Source organism: Condylostylus longicornis, unplaced genomic scaffold (genome assembly GCF_029603195.1).
Source record: "Condylostylus longicornis isolate FDR11 unplaced genomic scaffold, ASM2960319v2 ptg000028l, whole genome shotgun sequence".
Lineage (NCBI taxonomy): Eukaryota > Metazoa > Arthropoda > Insecta > Diptera > Dolichopodidae > Condylostylus > Condylostylus longicornis.
Window position 1 is genome coordinate 1,734,360 of NW_026577997.1, and position 14,634 is coordinate 1,748,993.

At 23.7% G+C, this 14,634-nt stretch overlaps 2 long non-coding RNA genes across 2 annotated transcripts in view; one reads left to right on the plus strand and one right to left on the minus strand.

The window, feature by feature from the left end:
- Nucleotides 1-14,634, plus strand: part of LOC129607623 (uncharacterized) — a 100,517-nt gene that overhangs the window by 43,451 nt on the left and 42,432 nt on the right. The gene's annotated exons all lie outside the window — the stretch shown is intronic.
- Nucleotides 4,223-14,634, minus strand: part of LOC129607622 (uncharacterized) — a 183,482-nt gene continuing 173,070 nt past the window's right edge. Inside the window, exon 4 of the long non-coding RNA XR_008696824.1 lies at nt 4,223-4,344. This is a non-coding gene — a long non-coding RNA (uncharacterized LOC129607622). The remainder of the gene's footprint in view (nt 4,345-14,634) is intronic.

Genomic DNA, 14,634 nt, shown 5'->3' on the forward strand with positions numbered 1-14,634 from the left:
CGCTTTATATGCATAAGTGATGCTTACATAATATGTTTGAATGCGAAAGCTAAACATTTTAAAGTTCTATTTATACTAGAATGTTGTTATTTAATACATATACAGGGTATTTTCAGTATTTGGATAGCAAAAATGTGCGTAAAGAATTAAAAATATCGGGGTAGGGGCACCTACTTTTTGTTGTTATCTTGAATGTGAACTGTTGTAGATGTACAGTTCATCCATTTGTTATGGGAAAAATATTTTTTTTGTATATTTCTTTTTAGATTTTCAAACCATGTTTCAGCTACAAAAGATCGAAAACGAAGAATAAGAGAGTTGAATTTTATGAGCGTTTATAATATAAAATGCTTATATAGAAATCTGATTTTTTCAAGGATATTTTAAATAAGAGTTTGCGCTGATTATTAAAAACCGACTATTCCCAAACATAGAATATACCTGCCGAATGATCGGAATTAGCATATACATTCATTTGATCTCAAAAACCCCCAGTGTTATAGAAATATGAAACTATTTTATTTTAAAAAAAAAAACATTTTCTACTTTTTCACAAAATTAAAGCATAAAAAATATTAATGTCGCGACAAAAATGAGGTCGTTATATGAATAACATATAAAATTGAAGCCTTAGAATTTACATACGAATTAAATGAGAGAGAAAAAAATTGAATTGAAAAAGTTAAATTGTTACAGACTCAAAGAGATTAACTAGATTTTTAGATGTTCAATTCTCTTCACTCTTCTACCTGTCCTTTAATCTTCAATATAAAATGTGATTTATTATAAAAAAAAAATTGTTGAAAAAAGCTTAAAGTTCCATAGTATAAAATTAGGCGAATTTATTTATTTTTTATCCTGCGTTTACTTATTCATTCTATTTTTAGCTGCCTCGTTGATGTGGACAATTTTTTTTTATCCAAAATACAATAAGATGATACTTTACCAACAATGGCTTTATAAAAATTTCAGATATTAAAAAAAATGTAATAAATGTAACAATAAATTTTCAGTTCTGTGAGCTTCGATGAAATCAACGAGTCTTCTATTTTCTATAAGATCTAAACTTTTGTCGGATTGAGGTTGATTTTAAAATTGAAAGAAATGAGTTCGAAGTAAAACAATTTAAATTTTATTTTATAAATTAAATCAAAGTATCGCTAAGCAATTAAATCTTTTCTATATTTATATTAAGAATACAATATTGAAGTATGTTTAGGGTTTATTTAAATTGGTTATCTAATGAAATATTGAAAATATTCGCAGGTTTTTGGACAATTACATACATTTTATGGCAGAAGCGACTCTAGGTGTTACTGACTGTAGGCCGGTTTCTTGCAATGATCGCAATTTAATTGTGTTACTTGCATTATTTCAAATAATAGAAACTTTTCGATATGACCTGATAGAAAATTTTAATTTAATTTTCCTTCAAATACTATCAAAGGCCTTTCAATTTTCTATTTTTAAAATGTACATTTTTATATTGAGCACAAATTTGGGTCAAAATAATATTAAATTATACGTTTATTTAAGGTAAAGAAAAAAATATCAAAAAAATTAATAGAAAAAAAAGTAGAAAGCTATAAAAATGGTCTATACAATAAAAAATAATAGCCATTTTTGTGAGGGTTTCTTTTTTTTAACAGGTTTTGATTTAATTTTTAAGTCGCATAAATCATATTTTTTTTTTACTCTTCCCTTTGCTTTGAAGTTGGCTATAATTTTTTTTTTAGTAAAATTTGCCATCTGGATAAACCGAACCTTGAAAATATAACTTGAATTAGTTGGATAAGTTTAATACATTTATGGGGAAAAATGAGAAAATAAAAAGGGGAAAAAAAATTTGAGACCAAGACAGTTTAACGGGCTTTTTTTTTTTTCGTAATTTTTTTTTTTGTATAATTTTTTTGTGTTATTACAGACTGTTTGTTAAGTGGTGTCAGAATCCCTTTTTGTTCCGTTTTTCTTTGTGTCTGCATTCGTATTTCCTTTTTTTCTTTTTCTTAATTATAATCCACTTTGTTTTTAAGAATATGCTTAATTATATATTTGCTACTAAATATGTTTGGTTAAAAATTATATTGTAAAAAAAGGGATAAAATTTCAGGATTCTAAGATAAGAAAAAGGATATGAACTAAATTTAAAGTTCACCGGATATAATTATGTAATATTCCAGGAGTCCAATTAATGAAAAAAAGCGAAGCTGTTTAGTTTCTGTTTTGTTGTTATTTAAATTTTAATTTTATTGAATTCAATACAAATTTTTGCCTACAAATAAATTAATTTTAGGGCTTTTTAATTAAGTTCCTGTAGAATTAAGAGAATGTGTATTTATTTTTTCTCTGTTAATGTGGTATTAATTATTTGAAAAGTCTTTGGACTTTGGAATTTATATTCACATTTATTGAGTTCATTGCTTTCATTACATGTTTTTCAAAATAATATTTTGCATTGTATAAGTAGCTTTTACAAACATACAGTATATAAAAAGTTTTAAAAATGAAAATAATAAAATCCTTTTGGTAACTTTTCCTTTGTTTTAAAAACTTTTTTTGTTTTATCAGACATAGATCAAGATTTTAAATAATTTTATAATGAAGGAAAAAACAATTGTAATTAAACAAGTATGAGAAATTCAAGAGTACACCTAGCAATTTTTCAAACACGTGATATAATTTTAATATTCCAACTGTGTTGTGTGTTTGCAACACACGATAAAATATGGTAGTTTGTGTTAATGAAATGTGTGCTTTTTATTTTGTTAGATTTAGTAGATGGGTTTGAAAAGAAAGCAATTTTTTCTCTCTTTAATACGAGTATAATATGGTAATGTTAAAATTCATTTATGCATAAGATAATAATAAGAATTTTTATTTTGTTAAAAATAATTTATTTTTTCTATTTAAAAAATAAAGTATGAGAGGAAATAATTTAAAACGCTGAATGAAAAGAGTTTGTAGCTTTTCTTTTAAAAAAAAAAAAAAAATACAAACAGAATTTTTAACAAAGCTACGTCAATCAAAGCGGTTTTTTTTTTTTCATTTCAATAGAATTTCAGTAGAATAATAGAGTGTAAGTGGAATTTTAATTTATTTTATATGATATGTGTATAAAATATGTGGAAATAATAATTTTATTCATACTTGTTTGAAGCAGAGAAAAAAAAGTATTATTTTAGAAAGAAATATGAATTTTAATATGTTTATGAAGTTGGGAAAATAATGTGAAAATATATTTAATGTAAGATCTGTGACGCTAAGTCATAGAAGTACTAAATTATTTCCTGAATCTAGAAATAGCAATAATGTTTTTATGAATTTCTAAGAAATGTTGAGTCCTAAATTATGCGTATTATTAAATGTTATTTTGTAATCTGGAAATGTTTAAAAATTGTTTGAAAATTGCATGAAGAGATTTTGTTAGTTTTTCATTACGTATATTAATTAAACATTGTAACTGCAAATTGAATTTGCCGTCCCTGGGTCCACTGAACTTTGGATATAATTAGTTTATCCTATAGTGTTTAAATAATACATGGTACTATGTCAATAAAATAAAATTATAAAGTCTCCAATCTTAGTCTAAGTTTAAATAGATTCAAAAACTTTATTATTTGCTGTTTTCCAAATTCAATTTTATATAGAAATTTGAGAATCTTTCGAAAAATTTATAAGGTCACTCGTACATAGCAGACTTATTTGCTAAGTCTGCTATTAAAATTAAAAAATATTGTAATCAGAGAAATTTATTATATATTATTAAATTTCTTATTAAAAAATAACAAAGTAATTATCGGAAAAATGTGTTTTTTATTTCGTTGTGTAAATTATATTGGTAATTTATTTAAATAAACAGAATTAAAATTTAAAAATGCTTATTATAATTAAATATTAACTACATACATATGTAAAGTTATTTATTTTACATAAATAAATTTAATTATTTTATAGATTTTATGCATATTTAATAAATTATAACCACAAATTTATGCACAATTTGAGGGAAAATTATATTACATAACAAATTATAATAAATAATTTACACAATTAATGTAATAATGTCTATAGAAATTTATAAACATAACTAAATTAAAATATATATAAGAAAATTGTTTGTGTAAAAAATTGCACAGGTGTATTAATTTAAAAAATTTTTGCCTACAATGTTGACAAATACTGTAAAAATCGTGCGAATGATTGTAGCTATAATTGATTTCAAATTATCTTTAAACTATGTTTAGTTGTAATTTTGAACTGAATTTAACATATTGTGTTAAAATTTAAAACATACATTGCTTTTATATACATACCATTCAAATTTATTCCAGATGTGCTACAAATCTGAAAAAAGAAAATAAAAACAATATTAATATAAGATTAATAAAAAATAGGGATGAATACCTTAGAAATTAAAATATACATATGTTTGTTTGGATAGCATGGAAAACGTATTAAAAATGAAACTATGTCGGTCTGGAACGTAATTTTTATAAAAAAAACGGACAGTTAGAATATGTCTGTCTGCGTACAAAAAATGAAAGTATGTCTGCTTGGAATGCAATTTTATGTAATAGAATTTGTGAAAAATGAGAATACACCCACCTTGGATACAATTGGTATGGAAAATTTGAAATGTGAAAATACATAATACACCGCATTCTATATAAGAACCATATGATTTTAATAAGTTGTAACGAAATAAGAAATTTATCAAGTAGAAAATTAATTTTTGTCATTTGAACGATAATTAAAATTACATACATATCTTGTAGCACCTATGAATGCGTACCAGAAAAAGCTATGCTAGATATTCATCAAAAATAACGCATATATACATGAGTGTTTTATAATTACATTTATATATTGATTCCAAAATCCGATTATTGATTTCACAAAAAGAAATATGTGAACATAAGGATATTTTGTGTGCATCTATCTGAGAGTGTAACACACGCAGTATTGATAATTGTATGTATATAAATAAACTCATATTTAAATATGCACTAACATACGCATATTCCATCTTAACACAAAAACCGCATTGCCTAATTATAAAGCATTACATTGCACAAACCAATTGTTTTTGTAATAAAAAGAAAATGCAAATGCCACAAATATGCTTAATTTGCTATCATCAAACGCGTCGTTTTAGTAAAAAAAAGTATGAAATAACAAAATTTCACACTAATATTGAGTTTAAGAAAACTGAACACCATCAAAAATGAAATTTGTCAATATGAAAATTTTAACCACAAAAATTTTCTGATTGACTTTTCAAGATTGCTTTTAATTAATTCGATTACACAATTCTATGCACAAGATAAATAAAATAGCATCGATACAAATATTAAAAAAATCCTTTTTACAAGAAATATACCAAAAATTCTGCTTTATTAGTGTCTTAGGGATTACTTTATGCATCAATAAATAAAACCAATTCATCAGTTTTAATAATTCGGGCATGATGTACACCATGATAAGAAAATTTTCATAAGCCAAGTAGCTCTAATGTATACTTCATTTAAAGCAATGTATTCTATATACAATAAATTTGAATTTAACTTTTATTTTGTTCTTTCATTTAGTACTGCTTGCCATTTAAGCACTTATCAAAAATTCATTGTTCCAGAAAAACAATTTGGTTTTTACGATACATATTTTTTCTTTGAAAATTCAAAAATTTTTTGAAGGTGTTATATTGTTTCCACAGGCTTACAATATTCATTATCAGATGAACGTCACTATCTTCAAAAGGAAAAGAAAAATGCAAAATAATAATAACAGAAAAGTTTTTGATGTAGACATTGACTTTAAGTGCATAAATATACACGTATGTACACAGCAATGTTTCAGTAAAATTTTGTAGAAGAAATGCATGCCCAAAAAAAAAATTAACCACAAACACAAGTGCCTATATGGAAATTGGATTATCTACTAGACATTAAACTTAATCGATTAAATAGGTCAAACGGATGCTACATAAAATCGAAACGCATCGATAGACCATTGTAGATGTTATATTTTGATGAAACAGTTTTGATTGACATGTAGCTGGGTGAATGCAAATATACCTTTATTGCAATTACGTATGTATTTTGGATTTTTAAATAGTTGTCGGAATTAATATGAAACAGAAAGAACCTCACTAAAGCTATTCACTAAAGGAAATTTTTAAATTTATTATTCAATATGAGTTAATTTTAAATAATCTCTTGTTGAAAATATTTTTAATTAAATAAGGAAATATTTTAATCTTTAAACATATAAGATTAGTAGATAGTAGCATAATAGCAAAATTTTAAATTTAATTAAGTAAAAAATTTGTTAAACTGAAATTTGGAAATATGAATGATAAATGAAATGAGAATATCTAGGTTTGTTTTATCATTCAGTTCGTATTTCAGTGATGATAGCAAGCCAAAGTATAATAATTAAATAAAAAACAATTTAGATGCAACAGTCGAAAAAATTTTTTCTTAAATTTTCGTCTTTGTACTGTAAATACTTGAGAATTTACATATTTTTTTTTTCAACAATTTTCAAGAATTTAAAGATTTTAATGAAAATTTTTAAAAAAACTTTAAAAAAAATATAAAAAAGTCAAGTCATCCCCAAGTGCATAGAAATTTGTTTTTTTTTTTTTATATAAGAATTAAATTATAAAATCTGAAAACGTAATAATATAATTTTTAAAGTAAAGTCTAGAAAAGTTAAAAGAAGAAGATATATAAGAACATAATCACGTACACTATATGTGTACCTGTCAATTATTTCAACCCCATTATATATTCCCCCCTCGGAAACAAAAGAATGGTAGAAGAAGACTAAATTCATTTCTTTTACTATGGTAAAAATATTTTATCTTTGATTTTTTTTTGTGAAAAACAAACGTTAGGAATTTTTCATTCTTTCTATAACGATATTTTAATATCAACTCATAAAATATATAGAGTTATATGTATGTACATATATTGTGTACCGCATAGAATAAAAACATATGTATATGAAATTATTTTTGAATGAATATACGTGCCGAGTTCTTCTAATTCTAATTGAAGATACTTCATGAAAATGAACGTACTACATGTACCTAAAGTAGATTTATATTAATTTTTGGTACAAGATTCTTGTTGACTTCAGAAAAAAAAACGAGACAATGTTTATTCTTTTTTTATTAAATCATTTAAATGCAGAGGATTGCAATCTTTTTCGCAGTGTTTATCAAAATTTTTGGGCCAGTTATTGTAATCTATGGTTGAACTGACGTCCAGGCTGATACCAGTGATTTCACTTATATGATTCTCTATATATTCACTCTATTCAATTACATAACTATCTTCTTGTATATTTCAACTAATTCCAACAAATACTGGATTATATTATTCTATACCTATAAAACTCTCAAAATTAAAAACATAATTTTTATTCTAGTAACAAATAAATTTTACTACAATATTCGCAACGTACCGGTTCAATGATCCTGTTTATAATTATAGATATAAGATCAAAGATTATTTCTCTTTGCACTCATGTACATATATGCATATATGAAAATTATGTACAACGTGAAGTAAAGGACATCTATACAAATATTGTTATTTCACATCCTTGCATTTAATAAAAAAACAGAGGTTTTGTTCTTTCTTGTTGTGTGTACAAATTTTTTATGTATGTATGCATGTACAACATTAAAAAGGATTTTTTCGTTTTGTGGGTGGATTTTAATTGGATTTTAAAATAACATGATTTTCTTTTAACAAAGAAATATTTCGAAGCAAAAAAATTTTTGTGAAATGTGAAAAAAAAATTGTTAATTTAACAAAAAAATTTTTTTTTTTTTCAAATTCATTTTAAAGAAATATTTTTTATTTTTTTGAATAAGCAAGCGTAAAAAATCTATGCAAAATAAAAGGATGCCACATAATAGCAATTTATTAAAGTAAAAAGTAGTAGAATTTGGGGAAAAAAATAAATCTTTTTGAAGCGTCCACCAAGTATTGGTGTTCCGATTAAATTTCATACTCTTCCAAATATGTGTTAGAGTTTTTTTGTTTGAATTTTAATTTGAGTCCTTGAATTAATTGGGAATTTTATTAAATTAAAAATAGTAGTTTCGAGCAGCTGGTGTTGTAATCTCCTAACGGTGGTAAAATTTAAATTATAATTCCACATAAAATATATTATAATGTTTACAGTATTAATTAGTTAAATGTTTGTTGTTAAATGTACTAAGAGAATGCAAAATATTAAAATCATTTTATTATTTTTAGGACTTGTAAACTAAAAGTTATATATAGCTGTTATACGAGCCCAGATGGTTGATTCTATACAATGTTACAGCAAGTATTTCCAATATATTTTAGAAAATGAATGTAATTTCATTTTTCTCGAATACTTTTAAGAATAAATTAATAACACATTTAGTGTTTATAAGCAATAACACATAATAGTGACAAAACACATCACTTGAGTGATTACTTAAAAATCTTGAAATTTTCTGAATAAATTCAATTCCGAAATTTGACAAAAGTCTTCTCAATAATATCAACAAGTGATGCGGCTAAAAAAATATGCGTGTCATACGGTGTTAATTGTTCACCACTATATAATTTTCTGCCATATAGTATACCATAATTGTGTCAATTTTGCGATATCCAAATACATAATTTTATTCAATAAGCTTATAGTTATGTAATTATGGACTTTTTTTTTATATAATATGGTTATAGTTCACATATTAAAGAAATAATATAATTTAAGTTATGTAAAATGAATTGAAATTTTTTCTGTTCTCCAATTATTTTAATATTAAGAATTTTTTCTTTTATTCTGTTCATATATGTGTGAAAACTTAATGAAATCAATTATTATAATAAGTTAAAAAAAAAGATTTTTTTTTTTAAATTTTCCTATTTTAATATAGAGAAAAAACAGCAAAACACACTCATACGAATTAATATAAATATAATTATAAAATTTTCTTTTTCCATTACAAATGAAAAATTAAAGTATAGGGAAAATTTTTTCTTTAAATATTCTCTTATTTTTTTTTTTTTTATTTTCTTAAAAGTTTCTTAAAAAATTGTTTAAGCGTGTAACTTTACTATATAGATTTTTGAAATGAACAGGAGAAACAGGAAGAGTAAACTTTAAATTCCTTTTTAAACTTTAAGATAATTTTCATTTGAAAAGGAAATTTTCATTTTTTTTTTTTATTTTTGATAAAAATCACTGTTAAGGAACATAAACTGACATTAAAGAAGGTAAAAAAAGAAAAACAGGAAAAACATTAAGAAATGAAAAATGCTTTTTTTTCTGGGTAACACCTGCATAATATTTTTATTATTTTTTATAATAAGCATTTAATAAAATTTAAGTTTATTTCAGAGAGAAAAAAATTCATTAAAAAGTTTTGTCAGAAATAAACATTTTTGAATTGGGAAAATAATTTTAAAGAAATTGGGGGAGAAATTTGGGTTTGTTGTTGTGATACCAAGCCTTCAAATCTTTGGGTAATTTAGGGTTTTATTAAAATATTTTTATTCCTATACATATAATAAATATCAAGAAGAATTTCAAATATATTGTGATTTCAATGACAAGCTTCTGAAATTTTTAATTTGGATTCAAAAACCTTATTCTTATTTTAAACTTTATATGCATGTACCCATTCATGTTTCCAATACAACAAAAATATAAATTTAAATTTTTCTGATTTCCAAAAATTAAATTTTCGGTTTCAAAAGGAGCTAAAATTTAAATTTATATTTTAAAATTCATTTATTCAAACTTATTTTAAAAATTTGATATTTTTCATATGAACTTTTTTAAAAATATTTATAATAAACTTTGCACTTTCTCCTTTGGAATTAAATTAATTAATTAATTTATTATTATAATTCGTAAGAATGTTTTCAAAAAATAATTTTGCTTACTCATTTTATATCTTATTAATAATAAGAATAATATCTTTGATGTTATACTTCTTGATCCTTAAACAATATGTGTATTTTGCCATATTGAAGGTAACAGTTTTTAATAAAAAAATTTTTCCATCATTTTATATAATAAAATGTTGGAAAAGCAAAAATTGGATTCAAATTCTTTTAATAATTAAGTTCAAAATTAAATTTTTTAGGACTTAGTAAAGTTTTGATCGTATTAGTAAGTAGGTTTTTGTTAAGTGTTCTAAACAAGTTAAACAAGTTAAAAATGTATTAGATCAAATCAGCAACGCGTGAGGTAGCAATTTTCTTCTTAACATATTCAAATAAGGATTTTATAATAGTTTCATTAGACTGCTAATCAAGTCAGTAAACGGTATTAAAAATTGCTAGTGAAATTTTAAGACGCTAGAAGAAAGGTGTTATTTTTTGCGTTCACTGAATTTGAAAACTGGTTATGATTTCGGCACGTTTTGTGTAGTTTTTTTTTTTACAACATAGACACTTGATCAACATTTTATTAATTTATTTAATTTTATTAGCTTTATGTTCCTATGATTTGAAGTTTTGTCTTGGAGACGACAGAAAAAAGAGCAGAGTCACTCTAATATACAAAATTTTGCTCATATTTTTTAGAAATGTGCTTAAAAGGGATAGAAATTCAATTAAGACCAAAAAAAAAACTGAAAAAATAAGGCAAACAAAATATTTATTAACTTTCCATTTTAATTATGTGTTTTCCAAAATATAATTTTTGTTTTTTATTAAGTAGGTACTTATTTATTTTTGTGCAAATTAGATTTCACAAAAAGAAGCAATAAAAGGAAAACAATAAAATTATAAACTTCTAAATTAAATCAATTGTGACATAAAGTTTTTTTTATTTTTTTGATAAACCTACATGACAACCCTGGTTCAAAATTTTTTGCAATAAACAAGAAAACATAAAAGAATATAAAAGTAAAAACAAAAACGAAAAAATAAAGAATGCTGGTTGTAAAATTGGAATAGGTGTCTCATACAATTTTATTATAAAAATGAAATATTAGCAGCTTCAAGTTGTTAAAATTTGAGTTGAAGCCAATAGTTAAAATTTTGGACAAATTTCTTTTAATAAACTTATGAAGTAATACAATTTTCCTACCTGTTAACAATTAGCTAGGAAACATCTAGAATCAAAAGTATGTAATTACAAACATTTTTTTTAAATTTATTTGACTGAACTCTTGGATTCGGGTTATTTGAAACTCTGAAAAAATTTTCTCGTATGAAAAAAAAGTTACGGTTAAAAGAGAATAAAGACGGGATCCGATATTTGTCTGTACAGAAGATTGAACCAATTTTTAGGATATGGAATTAATACCTGAATCCTAAAAATGTTTCTGGGATTACTTTTGTACGAATCGGTTTGGAGCTATTTGCAATTCTATAATAATTCACACAATATTAATATTTAACGAAATCTATTTATCGAGTACCATTTACAATTCATGTTTACCTTTAAAAAACTTATTCCTTCACTTAATTTTCATGCTAAGTGGACTTAAGACATTTTGTATGTACAAAATTATATACAGACACTTTTGTATATTCTTCTGTAATCAAATAAAACTCAATAAATTAGTAGTAAATCAATTACAATATTTTTTTCTTATATTGTGTTAATACAATTCATGTATCTTAAGTTAAAATCAATGACAAAAGGATGTTATAATAAATATGTAATGTATGTGTATGTGTATAAAACAAAAGAACAACAAATAAAACTAATAACAATAATAAGTTGAAAAGAAAGGAATTCGAAACATGACGACTAAAAAAAAGGTTTTTTTTTTGGTTGTTTTTTTATTTTCCTATATTAATTCTTTTATCTTTAATCCTATTAAGGACACACCAAAAAAAAAACAAATTTGTTTCTTATTTTTTGGGGGTATGAAGCGGTATGTTCCTTTTGTTCATGATCCTTAAGATTAAAAAGTTTCTATATATTATTATTATATTATTATTATTTTGTCCTTCATTATAATACGAAAGTCACAAACACACACTTAAGCAAACAATTTCATTCCCATATAGTTGTCCTTTTGTTTAAAAACAAAAAAAAATCTGAATTAAAATTTTCTTTTACTTTAAAACCCAGAACCTTACACACTTCTCGATTTCTTTTTCTATATGCGTATTGACTTAATTAAATTTTAAAATTTCCTTTATATTTTAAAAGATCTTCAGAAATAATGGAAATAAATTTTTTGTTTTTCATGCTCTTGAGGGTTTAGAAAAATTAAAATTAGAGAACAAAATGGAAATGATAGCAATAACTATTTTGTTGATAAAATTAACAGTCATCATTTTTTTGACCTGTTTACTTTTTTTTAGCGATAATGTATATCGCTATCATTTCGTTAAAATAATAACGATCGAATATTGTGGCAGTAATAATTGTTTTGATGCTGATAAAACTGATCCCAAAACTATTAAATTTTTATACCTAAACTGATGTAATAATAAACATGATTTTGAGGTAAAATAAGAGTAATTTAAGGAAGTTTACAATTAGAAAGTGTAAAAAGAAATTGGAAATACTAAAATTCAAAGATTTAAAAAAAAAACTAATTTACATATTATCAGCCGTAAAATTTAATTGGGTATATATAAAGGTAAATAGGAATTGACCAGACGGAAAATTTGAACATTTTCAAAAATAAAATTTAATTGTAAATAATATTGTAAGATTATGATTGAATGATAAAATTTTCTATTTGTATTTGTAGCCCAATTTAAAGTAATGGTGGATATATATGCTCCTTGAACGATTAAGAAAAAAAACAAAACCAAGGGAAATTGATGTTAAAGGCTGTCCGCGGATCTCGCATTTTATAATATAATAACTCGTTCTAAATAGTTGAAACAACAATTATTGATTAATTTTCTAACTATGGGCGTTATCTCTTTACGTTCAACTTAAAGAAGAGAAAAAAACTGAAAAGCAAAATATAAAGTACCTAAAGAACAGAACAGAAGATATATATCTGTCAAATTAGTCTGGATAAGAACAAAATCACGAATAATCTAATTTGCAAATGCGATGTGAGGTATTTGATCGCCTCAGGCTGACGTGTTTTTGTGAGGGATTTAACTTGTACCATTCTGAAGGTCGTATAACTAAGTGTAGATGGAAAATTGTAATTTTTACAGAGACCACTACGCTCGTGTATCACTCTTGTGCTTAAAATGTATAAAAATGAGACAACACTCACGAACGAATTCCCTATTTTACAAATAATAATTTTCGAATAGAAAAGAATAAGATACAACGAAACGAAAAAAATAAATAGGAAAACTTTAATGAAAAATAAAGTATCCTTGAATTCTATTTTCTCTACATTCTTTCCCTAAGTTAAATTATTGTGAGAATTTTTTTTTCTTTGGATCCGTTCCGAAATACAGATTGAGGCCCTTTCAGTCATCTTAGGTATTATTTCCATTTTTTTTAAATTGCAAATTAGTTTTTTATATGTTTTCCCAAAGAAAACTGAAAAAAAAAGAAATTAATTTTGATTTAATGTTTTTTTTTTATATTGCAAGGAAATCAAAACTTTGTTGTCTAAAATAAAAAACTGGTTGCCAAAACGAAATTTTTCAGAAATTCTTAGTTGCATAATTTATGAGTTTTAGCGTTTCAAAATCTAGATTAAAATTTTATATTCTAATCCATTTCTTTGATGTTAAATAAAATACATTTAGGTATAAAAGAAATTATAAAAAAATCTATTATCGAATATAAGCAAAAAATCTATTTTATTTTTAATAAAAAAATTTTTAATTTACAAAAAATATTATACTTAACGTACTTTAAATATTATGAATTTATCCATTCAACTTAGTCTGACAAAATTTCTACTCCACCATCTCACCCTATCAAAAAAAGTCAAAATAAGCAACTGTCATTAAAAATAACAAATTCCACATTTAAATTGATTTTCTAGCTCATTTCTTTACATCAAAATTATTCAACAAAAAATAACAAAAAATTGGCACCCATTAAACTTTAAATACTGATTTTGTAAGCCCATGATTTTTTGTAATTAATTTTAAAGTGAGTGTATTTTATTGCTTAGCTTAATCCAAAGCAAAAAATTTAAATATATTTTATATTTTATGTACATTGTATATAAAAAATAAAAAATATACGAAAAGATAAAATATGCGATGTACACACTAAACACCATAGTGAATTAATTTAAATATTTTTGATGACCTAATTTATACATTTTTTATTCGTCGTCTCTTATCACGGCCTCAGAACCTTTATCTAAAGCATATTTATTCACGTTACTTAATTTTCACTTTTTGCTTTTTTTTTTTGTTTGTTCCTTGCTATTAAAAAAGAAAAGAGGCAGAAAATATCAACAAAATTTGAAAGTTTTCTTTTAAGACTATCACAAGAAAATGCTGAAAGATAACAAAAAAAAAAAAAAAATCAAGAGGACATACGACATAAAAGCAAATTTTATTTTCTCTTTATTTTCCTTTTTTTTTTGTTTTTTTTTTTTTTTTTTGGCAGGATAATTAAGGAAAATTGACGGAATGTTGAACTTAAACAATAATATAAAAAAAATATTGTTTTTTTTTTTTCTGTTTGTCTGTTTGTTTGTTTAACGCTCTCATTTAATAACCATAGCTCTAA